This window comes from Macaca thibetana, chromosome 3 (genome assembly GCF_024542745.1).
Source record: "Macaca thibetana thibetana isolate TM-01 chromosome 3, ASM2454274v1, whole genome shotgun sequence".
NCBI classification, from domain to species: Eukaryota; Metazoa; Chordata; class Mammalia; order Primates; family Cercopithecidae; genus Macaca; species Macaca thibetana.
The window spans coordinates 175101731-175114135 of NC_065580.1; the positions used below are offsets into that span (position 1 = coordinate 175101731).

At 37.2% G+C, this 12405-nt stretch overlaps 1 long non-coding RNA gene across 1 annotated transcript; it reads left to right on the forward strand.

The window, feature by feature from the left end:
• The first annotated feature begins 3419 nt into the window (after window positions 1–3419).
• LOC126951014 (uncharacterized) lies at window positions 3420–7397 on the forward strand. Its single transcript, XR_007724336.1, has 3 exons — window positions 3420–3604; window positions 5301–5358; window positions 6397–7397. It is a non-coding gene; the product is annotated as an uncharacterized LOC126951014 (long non-coding RNA).
• The last annotated feature ends 5008 nt before the right edge of the window (window positions 7398–12405 follow it).

Sequence of the window (12405 nt, forward strand, 5' to 3'; positions counted from 1 at the left end):
TTTATAAATATTAAATTGTATAAAATACTTATTTTAAAAATAAGTTTATAACATACATAGATGCAATGCACAGGCATAACTCATATTGTGCTATGTTTTGTTGTGTTTTAAATATATTGTGTGTTGTTTTTTCCACAAGTTGAAAGTTTATGGCAAACTTGTGGAGAGCAAGTCTATCAACACAATTTTCCGATAGCATGTGCTTATTTTGTGTGTCTGCACCAAGTAAGAGATTTGTGTGTCTGCACAAAGTAAGAGATTTTTTAGCAATAAAATATTTTTCAATTAAGGTATGTACATTGATTGTTCTGGATATAATGCTTGCATAGTTAATAGAATACATTATAATGTAAAAATAACTTTGATGTGCACTAAAAAACAAAAACCTTGGTGTGACATGCTTTATTGTGATATCTATATTGCAGTGGTGTCCAACCAAAGCCTCAATATCTCAGAGATATACCTGTGTGTCACAATCATAGCCAAAAGGTGAGGAAGATGAAATGGAGCTGTATTGAAGCAAATTCTCTATAGCTTAAAGAATTAAAGCTACTATTATTCTTAAATTGAATGCTGTAATTTCAGGTTCGTATTGTTGTTCCTAGAGCAATCACTAACAAAATAAATCACAGGGACAAGATGGCCACCTACAAGCCAAGAAGGGAGGCCTCAGAAGAAACCAACCCTCCCCACACCTTCATCTCAGACTTCCTGCCTCCGGAATTGTGATGAAAAATTCCTGTTGTTTAAACTACTCTGTCTGTGGTACTTTGTTATGGCCACCGTATACGCAATACAATCACCTAATAAGATTCTGTTGTAGCATTATAAATGCATCAGTCAGTTCTGAAATGGTTAAAGAATTATAAACATCGAAAGAAACAAAGTCCTGAATGATTTCAAATCATAATATGAATAGAAAATCCCTAATTTTAAAAAAGTAAAAGAAAATAAATTAAAAAGTATAGTGGATTTGAATATCTCTTTCTTCAAAGAAAACTTATATATGGCTAATAATCATATAAAAAATGCCCAACATCACTATCCACTATGAAAATGCACATGAAAACAAGAAAACACCATCTCTCAAACACTAGAATGGCCATAATAAAACAAGAGGCAAAAGACTACTTATGATTATATATTATTTTTCCAGAAATGTCTCCAGTATATTATTCTGTTAACTTTTCTTTTAATGAGCACTTCTATACAAAATTAGTTCTCAAACATAAAATCAAAAAGCCAAATCCAATTGAATAAATTCTCTGCAATGGCCAGTTCCATCCTTTGGAAAGTTCTGTAAGTGTAAGTGATTACATGTGAATTCATTAGGTAGAAATTTCAGCTTTTACAACCACTTACTCATATTCAAAGGGCTTCCAATTTGAGTCACCATTATCATTAATAATAGTGCTGTAGGGATGTGGAGATAATTACCATCAGTCTCTCTTATATGGCAAGTTATTGCTTGTATCTAAGATGGAACATATAAACTTCCCTCTCAATTTGTGCCTTTTTCAGAAGCAGGAAAGAATCAGTAGTCAACGTGCTTTATAGGCTACAGGAATATTGTAAGTCTTGGTTTATTCAAAACCTCAGCCACAAAAATTCAATTCTAATAAGATAATCAGATCATTTATCTCCATATCTGGCACTTATTGTCTACAAGATAAGATCTTATTCTCCTTTAAAGGTTAGTTAACTAGATTTTCATAATTTTTATGTAAATCTGGAAATTATGAAGAAAATACTAGGAGCTGTAGATAATTTGTGAGGAAGGAGATAGAGGGTTTTCTTTCTGATTATTCCCAAATCTTTTTCAAATATGTACACATGGCAGTCTCAACTAAATTCAGGTAACTGTTGGCTAGGAACACTATTTATTATTTTATTTTCCTTTCAAAATGCTAGGCTGTGCAGAGATACTTTCATAAACTGAAGAATTGCATGATGATTCATCTCAAAAGATTACAAATTAATAAATTGCTCTGAGAGAATCAGTATGAAGGGGCAAATCAGGCTTCTCCAATATTCCTCTAGTGTAGGGATTTGTAACCATTTTCACACTAAAGACTGGGAAAATCCAGTGAAGCTTACAGACTCGTTCTCAGTATATGATTTTTACTGAAGTAAAACATACGTATCATACAATTTTCCACTTTTAAATGTACAGTTTAGTAGTGTTGAGATCTCCAGAATGTTTTTATCATGTAGAATTGAAACTCTGTATGGATTAAACAACGAAACTCCTTTCCCCCTGTCCCCAGCCCCTGGTAACAACTATTATGCTTTCTATATCTACACTGTAAATAGTGTTGCTATGAACATACACGTACAAAGATCTCTTTGAGAACCTCACTTTTTTGGGGGTAAATACCCAGAAGTGTGATCGCTGAATATCATACGATATTGACATTTGTAATTTTTTGAAGGAAGTCAGTACTGTTCTCCATAACGTTTGCACCATTGTACAATCCAACCAACAATGCACAAGGGTTTCAACTTGTCCATATCCCTGCTAACACACATGTTACTTCCTGGTTTTGTTTGTTTTCGATAGTTTCTATCCCAATGGATGTGTGGTGATATCTCACAACAAAATGAATTTCTCCGATGATTAGTGATACTGAGGATCTTTTCATGTTTGCTCGACTTTGCATATCATCTTTGGAGAAATGCTTATCCAAGTTTCTTGCCCACTTTTAATTGGATTACTTGAACTTTTGTTCTTGAATTGTAGGAGTTCTTTACATATGCTAGATATTAACCTCTTATCAGTTATGTGATTTGCAAATATTTTCTCCCACTTCATGGGTTCTCTTTTTACTCTGTTCATGATATCCTTTGACAAATGAAAACTTTTAAGTTTGTGGAGGCCTCATTAGCCTATTTTTACCTTTGTTGCCTGTGTGCTCACTATAATTTTTATACATTTGTAAAATAAAATACTTAGGATTACAAATAAATTTAATTATTTTGAAACACATTAGTCAAACTATAGAGACTATAAAATTCAGTTATGTATGTGATCATATTGATACATCAAATGATTAAATCTTAAGGCTGGACTCATAAGTAGCAAAATATCGTGGTAGTTTTGCTTGTAAATGTGAAGCAGGTTCACTCTGCACTGGTTCCCAACTTGCTTTCGTTTGATGTGATAGAACACCTATACATCATGAGTTATAGGAAGTAGATGTATTACTTATAAATAGACAGAAAGAGACAACAGAAGCCTAGTATTGCTTGTAAGCTAGCCTGCCATGGCTCAGGAAAGCTGCCCAGGGTGGGTAGAATCTTATCTGTGCATACCTTAATTGTACCATGGCTGAGAGACCTTGGAAACCAGCACATAATGGGTTTTATAACCCCAGAGTTCCATGGATCACTGAGTTAAGGCATTGAAGGACATTCTGTTTCTAGGGAAGGACTGGGAAAGAGACCAGGCTGTTCCAGACAGTTCTTTCTTATCTCAGGACATTGCATTCACAGCACATGCTACAATCGTTCTTGAGTAAGTGAGAAAATGGGGAGAAATGGGTTGGTCTAAGGTCACCCAGAGAATTCTTCTCCAGTCAACATATTTCAATATATCTGCAGCAAGGTAATGTGATATGAAAATATACAAAATTTTAATTGGTGACAAGATAGGCCAGTCACTCTAATACTACTTTGTATTGTTTACGTCTGTCTAAGATGTACTAAATTTCAGTTAGATACATTAGTGAACATAAAGATTTAACTTTTTTTGTTCCCCTACAAAGTTCATAGGTTGAATCCCATTGTGGGCTGTGGATGCAGAACCATTGTTGTAGTGCTTGGGTACATGGTCCAACAATGGTTATTAAGAAAAGTGAAATACTAATTTTCCCCCACCACACACCCCTATTATACTCTTCAAGGGCCTTCTATCCAATATTGTCCAAAACAAATTCCCACACCTAAGGACCTTAAAATCAATACGGTGCAGAAGACAGGCTGCATAGCAGAAGAAACAACTCTGTCAACAAGTTTATTAAAAAGTCCTTTAGGTGTCAAGATTATTTTACTGACAACAATTAATTAAATTAACCTTACAAATATACACATTTAAAAAATTTTAAAAATCTTTTGCAATATTCTTTCCTTATGGATTTTTATAACAAGAAACATTAAGATTTAAGGCCATTCAATAAAACAGATTTTCACAATAGGCATACATGAGTACTTAGCCTTGACAATCTCCATATTGGCAATTAAAAAGTAATTCCTTGCAAGAAAGAATATTTGTAAAGGAGATATAACTCACACATATGTCTCATTCCTTGGAAACTGATTCAATCAGAGAGCCAAGAAAAATACTGAATAAAATATAAATTTTCACACTTTATGAACTAGGGAAAATGGAGTGAATTAAAGCCAAAACTCCAGGAGCTACTTCTATTGAATAAAGCAGCAGGGATTCTTCAGTTGGTCAGTTGTCCTAGCAAATAAGAGCCTATAATTAAATCAAGACCCTAACAAAATGACATTTATAATGAAGGAAAATGGCTGACAGGTAATAAGACGTGTGTGAATGTGTCTTAAAAGCTTATCAAAGCAAAAGAACAATATTTTCAAAGGGACTTTGTAAAAATATAATTTACAGAAATCATCGAATTGTGAGCAGGCATATTAAGCAGGCAATTTAATTGCCCTTGACCTACTTCAGCAGTTGAGTCTTTCTTGGTATTCCTTCTCTTTTAGGGATTTCTTTTCTTTTTATAATTTTTTTCTGAAATAAAATGTCAAGTTACATCAAGTATACCTTATGATTTTTGTTTGAAATGTAAAAAGGTTTATAAGGCTAGAGTTAGCATCATATATATATAATATATAAATATATACACATCTGTATGTGCATAACAACACACATTATACGACCACATATATAGATATACAGCTTATCTATAGTAATGTTTACCTTATATTAATTAAAATAGTTGTTTCGTTGGTAATGTTAACTTCTCTGAAATTAACACAACTTTACAGTAAAAAATAAAGAGGGAGTACTGCTAAAGAGAATTTTTAATGTCCTTAAATAAGCAATTTACAATTTCCATCAAATCAGTGAGTAATAGGCAAATTTATTTTGGGATTTATAGTTAAAACCAACACAAGTAAACAAAGTTGAACCAGACATATCGAAATCATTCAGACCAATGTATTTGACGTTACTTGCTGTATGACATTTATTTCATTTACTCTAATTTGTAGTATATATGCTTTCTATGAGTGCTAATTCAACTAACATGTATGTATTGTACATTTCACTTGTGTAGACCATATTTCAAGTGTGCTGGTAGACTTTCTCCTTGGATGAAAACATTTGTTATACAGGTAACTTTTATATGCTTGTACATCAAACATTGCACGGGTGAAAGTTTGCTCTTGAGTATGTGTGTGTGAAATGTTGCTTTAGAATGATCACAATTACAAGGAAATGTATTCTTTTCTAAACACAGGCAACTGTTCTAGATTTTGTGTATGGCCTTTTCCATACTCTTGTAATTCTCACAACACAATATCCATTCAATAAAAGTCTGCGACAATGTTATTTCACTTATATTGCTCAACTATTGCATCCCTTTCATCAGGTGAGTATGAAACAAGAAAAAAAAGTACACATATATAAAAGATAGATATATCAGTTGATTGGATGGATAGAAGAATAGATACAAGATATGTAGATAGATTGGTAAGTGGGAAGGCAAAGGATAGAATTAGAAAGAGAGAGAGAAAGAATGAGAGAGAGCCCAAGAGAAAAGAAAGACGACAACATAGCATTTTAAAGCATAGCTTTCTAAAATCAGATCTCTGGATTCGATTGCCTCAATCAGAGTGCTGGATTTATACTTGACTCTGTGGTCATAGAAGAGTCTTTAAATATATATATATTTTTTTAAGTTTCATTTTCTTTTCCAATTTAAAAAACATAATAATTTAAACAGAAATATAAAAATCAACTTAAAATGGCCAGGCACAGTGACTCACGCCTGTAATCCCAGCACTTTGAGAGGCTGAAACAGGTGGATCACAGGAGGTCAGGAGTTCGAGACCAGCCTGACCAAAATGGTGAAACCCCATCTCTACTAAAACTACAAAAAATTAGCCAGGCATGGTGGCGGGCACCTGTAATCTCAGCTAGTCAGGAGGCTGAGGCAGGAGAATTGCTTGAACCCCAGGAAGCGGAGGTTGCAGCGAGCCAAGATCATGCCATTGTACTCCAGCCTGAGTGACAGAGCAAGACACTTTCTCAACAAACAAACCAAAAAACTAAAATGCGTATGAATACCTATAAAAAGGTCGTATAAAAAGGGCTTACTTTTAAATGAAATTCTTGCAATGACTAATATCTTTTTTCTTTTCTTTTTTGAGGCAAGGTTTCACTCCGATCTCTAAGTCTGGACTGCAGTGGCACCAACTTGACTCACTGCTGCCTCCACCTCCTGGGTTCAAGCGATTCTCCTGCCTCAGCCTCCCAAGTGAATGGGACTACGGGTGCACATCACCATGCCTGACTAATTTCAATATATTTTATAACTTAAAATAACACCCACTACAAAGAGTAGGAAACAAATGTTTTCAGAAAAATGGGGAGAGTATAGTTATACTTTTTGAAGCCCTCCTAATATTATTAGCATCTTTTCTTTCTAGATTAATCCAAACACTGCAATTTCCTGAAAATACAGTGCAGAGAAGTATATTGTGAAGAACGAGAGTGGAAATGCATAGTCTTGACCAATGAAACTGACTTTGGGGAAGAAGTATTTTAGGGAAGGAAATAATTCCACAGGTGGTGCACATTGGAGATTGTTTATCCACTTATGTTTTCAAGTTTCATAATAAACCAGAGAAGTAAGCAGAAATTGTAACAAGAGAATACATATTTCAAGATGATGAATCTTGTAAAATTAACTTCTTTCAGAGATAAATATATGAAAATATTCAAACATGGGCCGTCTCAGTGAAAAAAAAAAACTATAAAAAAAGAAACAGTTAAAATTATTATGTCTAGACATGATATACACAATATTTCAGAGACAGTTTTAGAAATGTCTTGTCAATATTAATGAATAAAGGAAGATTGCTGCAAGAGATTTACATTTACATAAACTCCACTTTGCATGTGGAGGGACTACATCTCGAGAAACATTTCCACCTGTTTGCTGTGCCTATTCATCATGTTGGTGAATGGCATGCATTTCTTAACTCTTCTTGATTGGGTAGAAGTAATGTATTGTAAGTTGCAAGTGTTACTGAATCATTCATGTTCTCATTTTATTGTTCTACCCTGTTTAACAACAAGTCTAGCTAAATACATCAAGCCTGAAAATGTGCATTTTCCTAGGTATGATATCCTGGTCTTGAGACTGGTATTGCGGGCATTGCTAGAGATGGAGAGTTTGCAAGCACTTTGACCACAGGTTTAAATGTTCTTTACTAATGCCACTTTCAGTGCCAATGCTTATATTGTAGTTCCATGTGAGCGTATCTACCTTTTTCTTAGATTGGCCTAGACTCAGGAGGTAAAGAAAAGCACACTATTTTTACCTCTCCTTATAAAATAAGATCAGAAAATTATAAATAACTTATTTTTTTGTTGTTGTTGTTGAGACAGTCTCACTCTGTCACCCAGGCTGGGGTGCAGTGGTGCGATCTCAGCTCACCGCAACCTCCACCTCCCGGGTTCAAGTGATTCTCCTGCCTCAGCCTCCCAAGTAGCTGGGATTACAGGCGGGTGCCACCATGCCTGCCTAATTTGTTGTATTTTTAGTAGAGATGGGGTTTCACCGTGTTAGCCAGAATGATCTCGATCTCCTGAGCTCAGGATTCACCCGCCTCGGCCTCCCAAAGTGCTGGGATTACAGGCGTAAGCCACTGCATCCAGCCACAACTACCTTTTTAAAAATATGATAGCTATGATTAATGTAAGATACGTAGAACACAGAATTACTGTCATGAAAACTAAAGGGTTTTAAACACTAGTTTAGATTAAGATAGAGGCTATATAAAATTGGATGAGTAATAACTTAACAATCTTTAAGGTAGTTTTGCTATAGAAGATAGGGAATATATAAACAAAAATGAAATAATTAAGCAATGATATAATGGAAAGTTAATGATAACCTATTATAGGATTAATAGATAATCTTTGTTGATTTTAGAAAATAAACACCAATTCTCCACTAATTAAAATAAAACTACTTATGGACTAGGAAAATGGTAAAAAGTCTCATGAATGCACTTAGAAAGGTAGATGCATATTCAAAGAAAAGAAATAAAAACAAAGCAGCGCAAGACAAAAACAACAGCAATTTCTATACCTTGATGGCACTGGCAAACTTGAATCAAAGAAAAGCATAGAGAAATAAAAGCCAGAGTAAGAAAAGTCAGATTAATGTAAGACTACTTTGTGACAGAAATAAACCTCATAACACAGTTGGGCAATCTTTCTAAACTTTGAGGGCAAAACGTCTTGCCCCAATACTGCAGTATTGAGATAAGTTTTCTTTCATATCTTTGTAGGTCATGTACAATTTCAGATATGCAGCATCACAGGGGATCTGAGATGATTTAGGAATATGAACATTGACTCAATTGAGGCCCCTTGCAAGGAAAGTCTAAGGGAGGAATTCTTGTAAAGGTAATTCTTCAGGTAGCATTCTTAGAAGCGGAATAGAGAAACTGACTGGCTAGACAACTAAGAAAGAATGAGATCTTAATTAGAGACAAGAAGTGGCCCAGTTTCATAGGGTAACTGGAGCATGAATGGCACCATAATATTGGAACATCTTTGAGGGCACATCACCAGCCTTTGTACCTCTGTGCCAGTCAGAGGGACACTGGATGACTGGCTGCCCTCAGAGCCATAACTAATAGAGACAACTGTGAGCCACCAATCAAAGCAAACAGAGAAGGGGCACAACGGCTCAGTGAAGTGGCTCTGACTGGGGTCCAAGACATCCTTACATTTCCTCCCCTACAATGCTTAGATTAACTTCTTTATTAGTAACATTACTCTTCACAATTGCTGTGAAATGTAATAAAAGGAACATGAATGTGAGGATCTAGAGTCAATGCTGCTTTGGTTGGTACCAAGGCTATAACAAATATATGTGTCATCCCTCTTATTCTCTTTGAATCTAGATTCCATTTTCAAGCACCAAATACTTCTGCTGAACTCACTTCTGAGCAACTAAATAGTGGCTTCCCTAGTAGATTAAAACTGAACCTTATCCCTGAAATGTCTGGGTTCTTGGTAACCAAGATTATCTAAGTCTCCATCTGCTAATATCATTACAGTTAAATGTGTCATATTGCAGGGGCAGGGGATAACGATGGCCAACTAGAAATAGCGGCAATCAGAGGCTCCCATCGAAAAGAACCGTAATAAGCATGTGAATCCTTCACCAGCAACCAAGGTATCCAGGTTCTCATCAGAACTGACTAGGAAGCTGGCACCATCCACAGAGAGGAAGGAAGAGTATTATAGGATTAATAGATTGATTAATAGAGTCAATCTATTAATTAATCTACACACTGTAGATTGGTGTAGCAGCCCACCTGAGAGTCACGTGGTCAGGGGAGCCCCCATCACCCAGCCAAGGGAGGTGGTGAGTGAGTGTGCTACCCAGCCTGGGAAACCATGCTTTACCACAGAACTATGTAAACCATGGAGCAGAAGATCCCACTCACAAACCCACGCCAGGGAGCCATGCAGATTATCAACAGCCTCTCAGCTGGAATATTCTTAAGCCTACTGAGCTCCCAGGGAGAGAGGCGACCAGCACCACAGCTACAGCTACTTGCTGTCTAAGCCATTTCAGCTTCTTGGGGAAGGGGCAGCAGTCAGCATTGGGACTCACAATTTCCTAAAACGCTAAGCTCCCTGGGCACGGGAAGGGTGGCATTCATCTCTATAGCTCCAGGTTGTGATTTTCTGCTGCTGGAGCCAGGGAAGCTGGACGGCTTGGTTCTAAGACGTGTCCCCCACAGCCCAACACACCAGCTGTGGAAGACTGCAGCCAGATTGCCTCTTCAGGCCTGACCCTGTCTCGTTCTTCCTCACTGGGCGGGGCTTCCATGCAAGGACTCCTGTAACTCCAGCCAGAGGCTCAGGGACAGAACCCGGATTTCCCTGGGCCTGATCCATTAGGGGATGGGTGGCCACAGACTCTGTGGGCCAGGAGACTTAGCCTTTCCTCCCAGTAGTTCTGAGGAATAGGGGCAGCTTAGACGAGTGGGTTTCCCCCCAGCAAAGCACACCCCCTCCACCAAGGGACAGTCAAGGGGCTTCGTTAAACATGTCCTGTTTCCCATTTCACCCAACTGGGTAAGACCCTCTGACAGGGGTTGTCAGACATCCTATAAAGAAGCGATCCTACTGGCATCAGGTTGGTGGCCCTCGAGGTCAGAGATCCCAGAAGAAGGAGCAGGCACTCATCTTTGCTGTTCTCCAGCCACCTTGAGTGACATCTCCAGGAGTGAGAGTGAACCAGGTGAATAGAGCCTGAAGCGAACCCCCAGCAAACCCAGCAGCCCTACAGAAGAGAGACATGACCATTGAAAGAAAAACAAACAAACAGAAAGCAACAATAACAGCATCAACGACAAGATAAAAGCCCCCCCCCCAAAAAAAAACCATCAAAGCGTTGGCAGCCACAAAGATCGAAACTAGACAAACTCACAAAGATGAGAAAGAATCAACAACAAAAAAAGCTGAAAACCCAAAAGGCGAGAGTGTCTTTTCTCCTCCAAATGATCACAATGTCTCTCCAGCAAGATCACAGAATTGGACGGAGGGTGAGATAGACGAATAGACAGAAGTAGGTTTCACAAGATGGGTAATAAAATACTACCCTGAGCTAAAGGAGCATGAGCTAACCCAATGCAAGGAAGCTAAGAACCTTGATAAAAGGTTAGAGGAGCTGCTATCTAGAATAACCAGTTTAGAGAGGAACATAAATGACCTGAAGATGATGAAACACATAGCATGAGAACTTCATGAAGCATATGCAAGTATCAATAGCTGAATGGATGAAGCAGAAGAAAGGATGTAAGAGTTTGAAGAGCACATTGCTAATATAAGACATGCAAAAAAGATTAGAGAAAAAGAATAAAAATGAATGAACAAAGCCTCCAAGAAATATGGGACTTCATAAAAAGACTGAACCTACAATTGATTGGAGTACCTGAAGAAGACAGGGAGAATGGAAACAAGCTGGAAAACACACTTCAGGATATTATCCAGGAGAACTTCCCCAGCCTAGCAAGACAGGCCAATATGCAAATTCAGGAAATACAGAGAACACCACTAAGATACCCCATGAGAAGATGAACCCCAAGACACGTTATCATCAGATTCTCCAAGGTCGAAATGAAGGAAAAAATGTTAAGGGCAGCCAGAGAGAAAAGCCAGGTCATTTACAAAGAAAAGCCCATCAGACTAACAGTGGACTTCTCAGCAGGAACTCTGCAAGCCAGAAGAGATTGGGGGCCAATATTCAATATTCTTAAAGAAAAGAATTTTCAACCCAGAATTTCATATCCATCCAAACTAATCTTCATGAGCAAAGGAGAAAGAAAATCCTTTTCAGACAAGAACAAGCTGAGGGATTTCATTACCACCAGGCTTGACTTGGAACAGCCCCTGAAAGAAGCACTAATTATGGAAAGGAAAAACCAGTACCAGCCACTGCAAAAACACACCAAAATATAAAGACCAATGACACTATGAAGAAACTGCATCAACTAGTGTGTAAAATAACCAGAGAGCATCATGATGACAGGATCGAATTCACACAACAATACTAACCTTAAATATAAATGGGCTAAATGCCTCAATTAAAAGACACAGACTGTCGAATTGGATAAAGAGTCAAGGCCATTGGTGTGTTGTATTCAGGAGACTCATTTCATGTGCAAAGACACACATAGGGTCAGAACAAAGGGATAGAGGAAAATTTATTAAGCAAAAAACAAACAAGAAAACAGCAGGGGTTGCAATCCTAGTCACTGTCAAAACAGACTTTAAACCAACAAAGATCAAAAAAGACAAAGAAGGGCATTATGATAAAGAGAACAATTCAACAACAAGAGCTAACTATTCTAAATATATGTGCACCCAATACAGGAGCACCCAGATTCATAAAACAAGTTCTTAGGTACATACAAAGAGACTTAGACTCCCACACAATAATAGTGGGAGACTGTAGCATCCCACTGTCAGTGTTAGACAGATCAACGAGTCAGAAAATTAACGAGGATATTCAGGACTTGAACTCAGCTCTATAGACATCTACAGAACTCTCCACTCCAAAATCTACAGAACTGTCCACTCCAAATCAACAGAATATACATTCTTCTCGTTGCCACATGGCAATT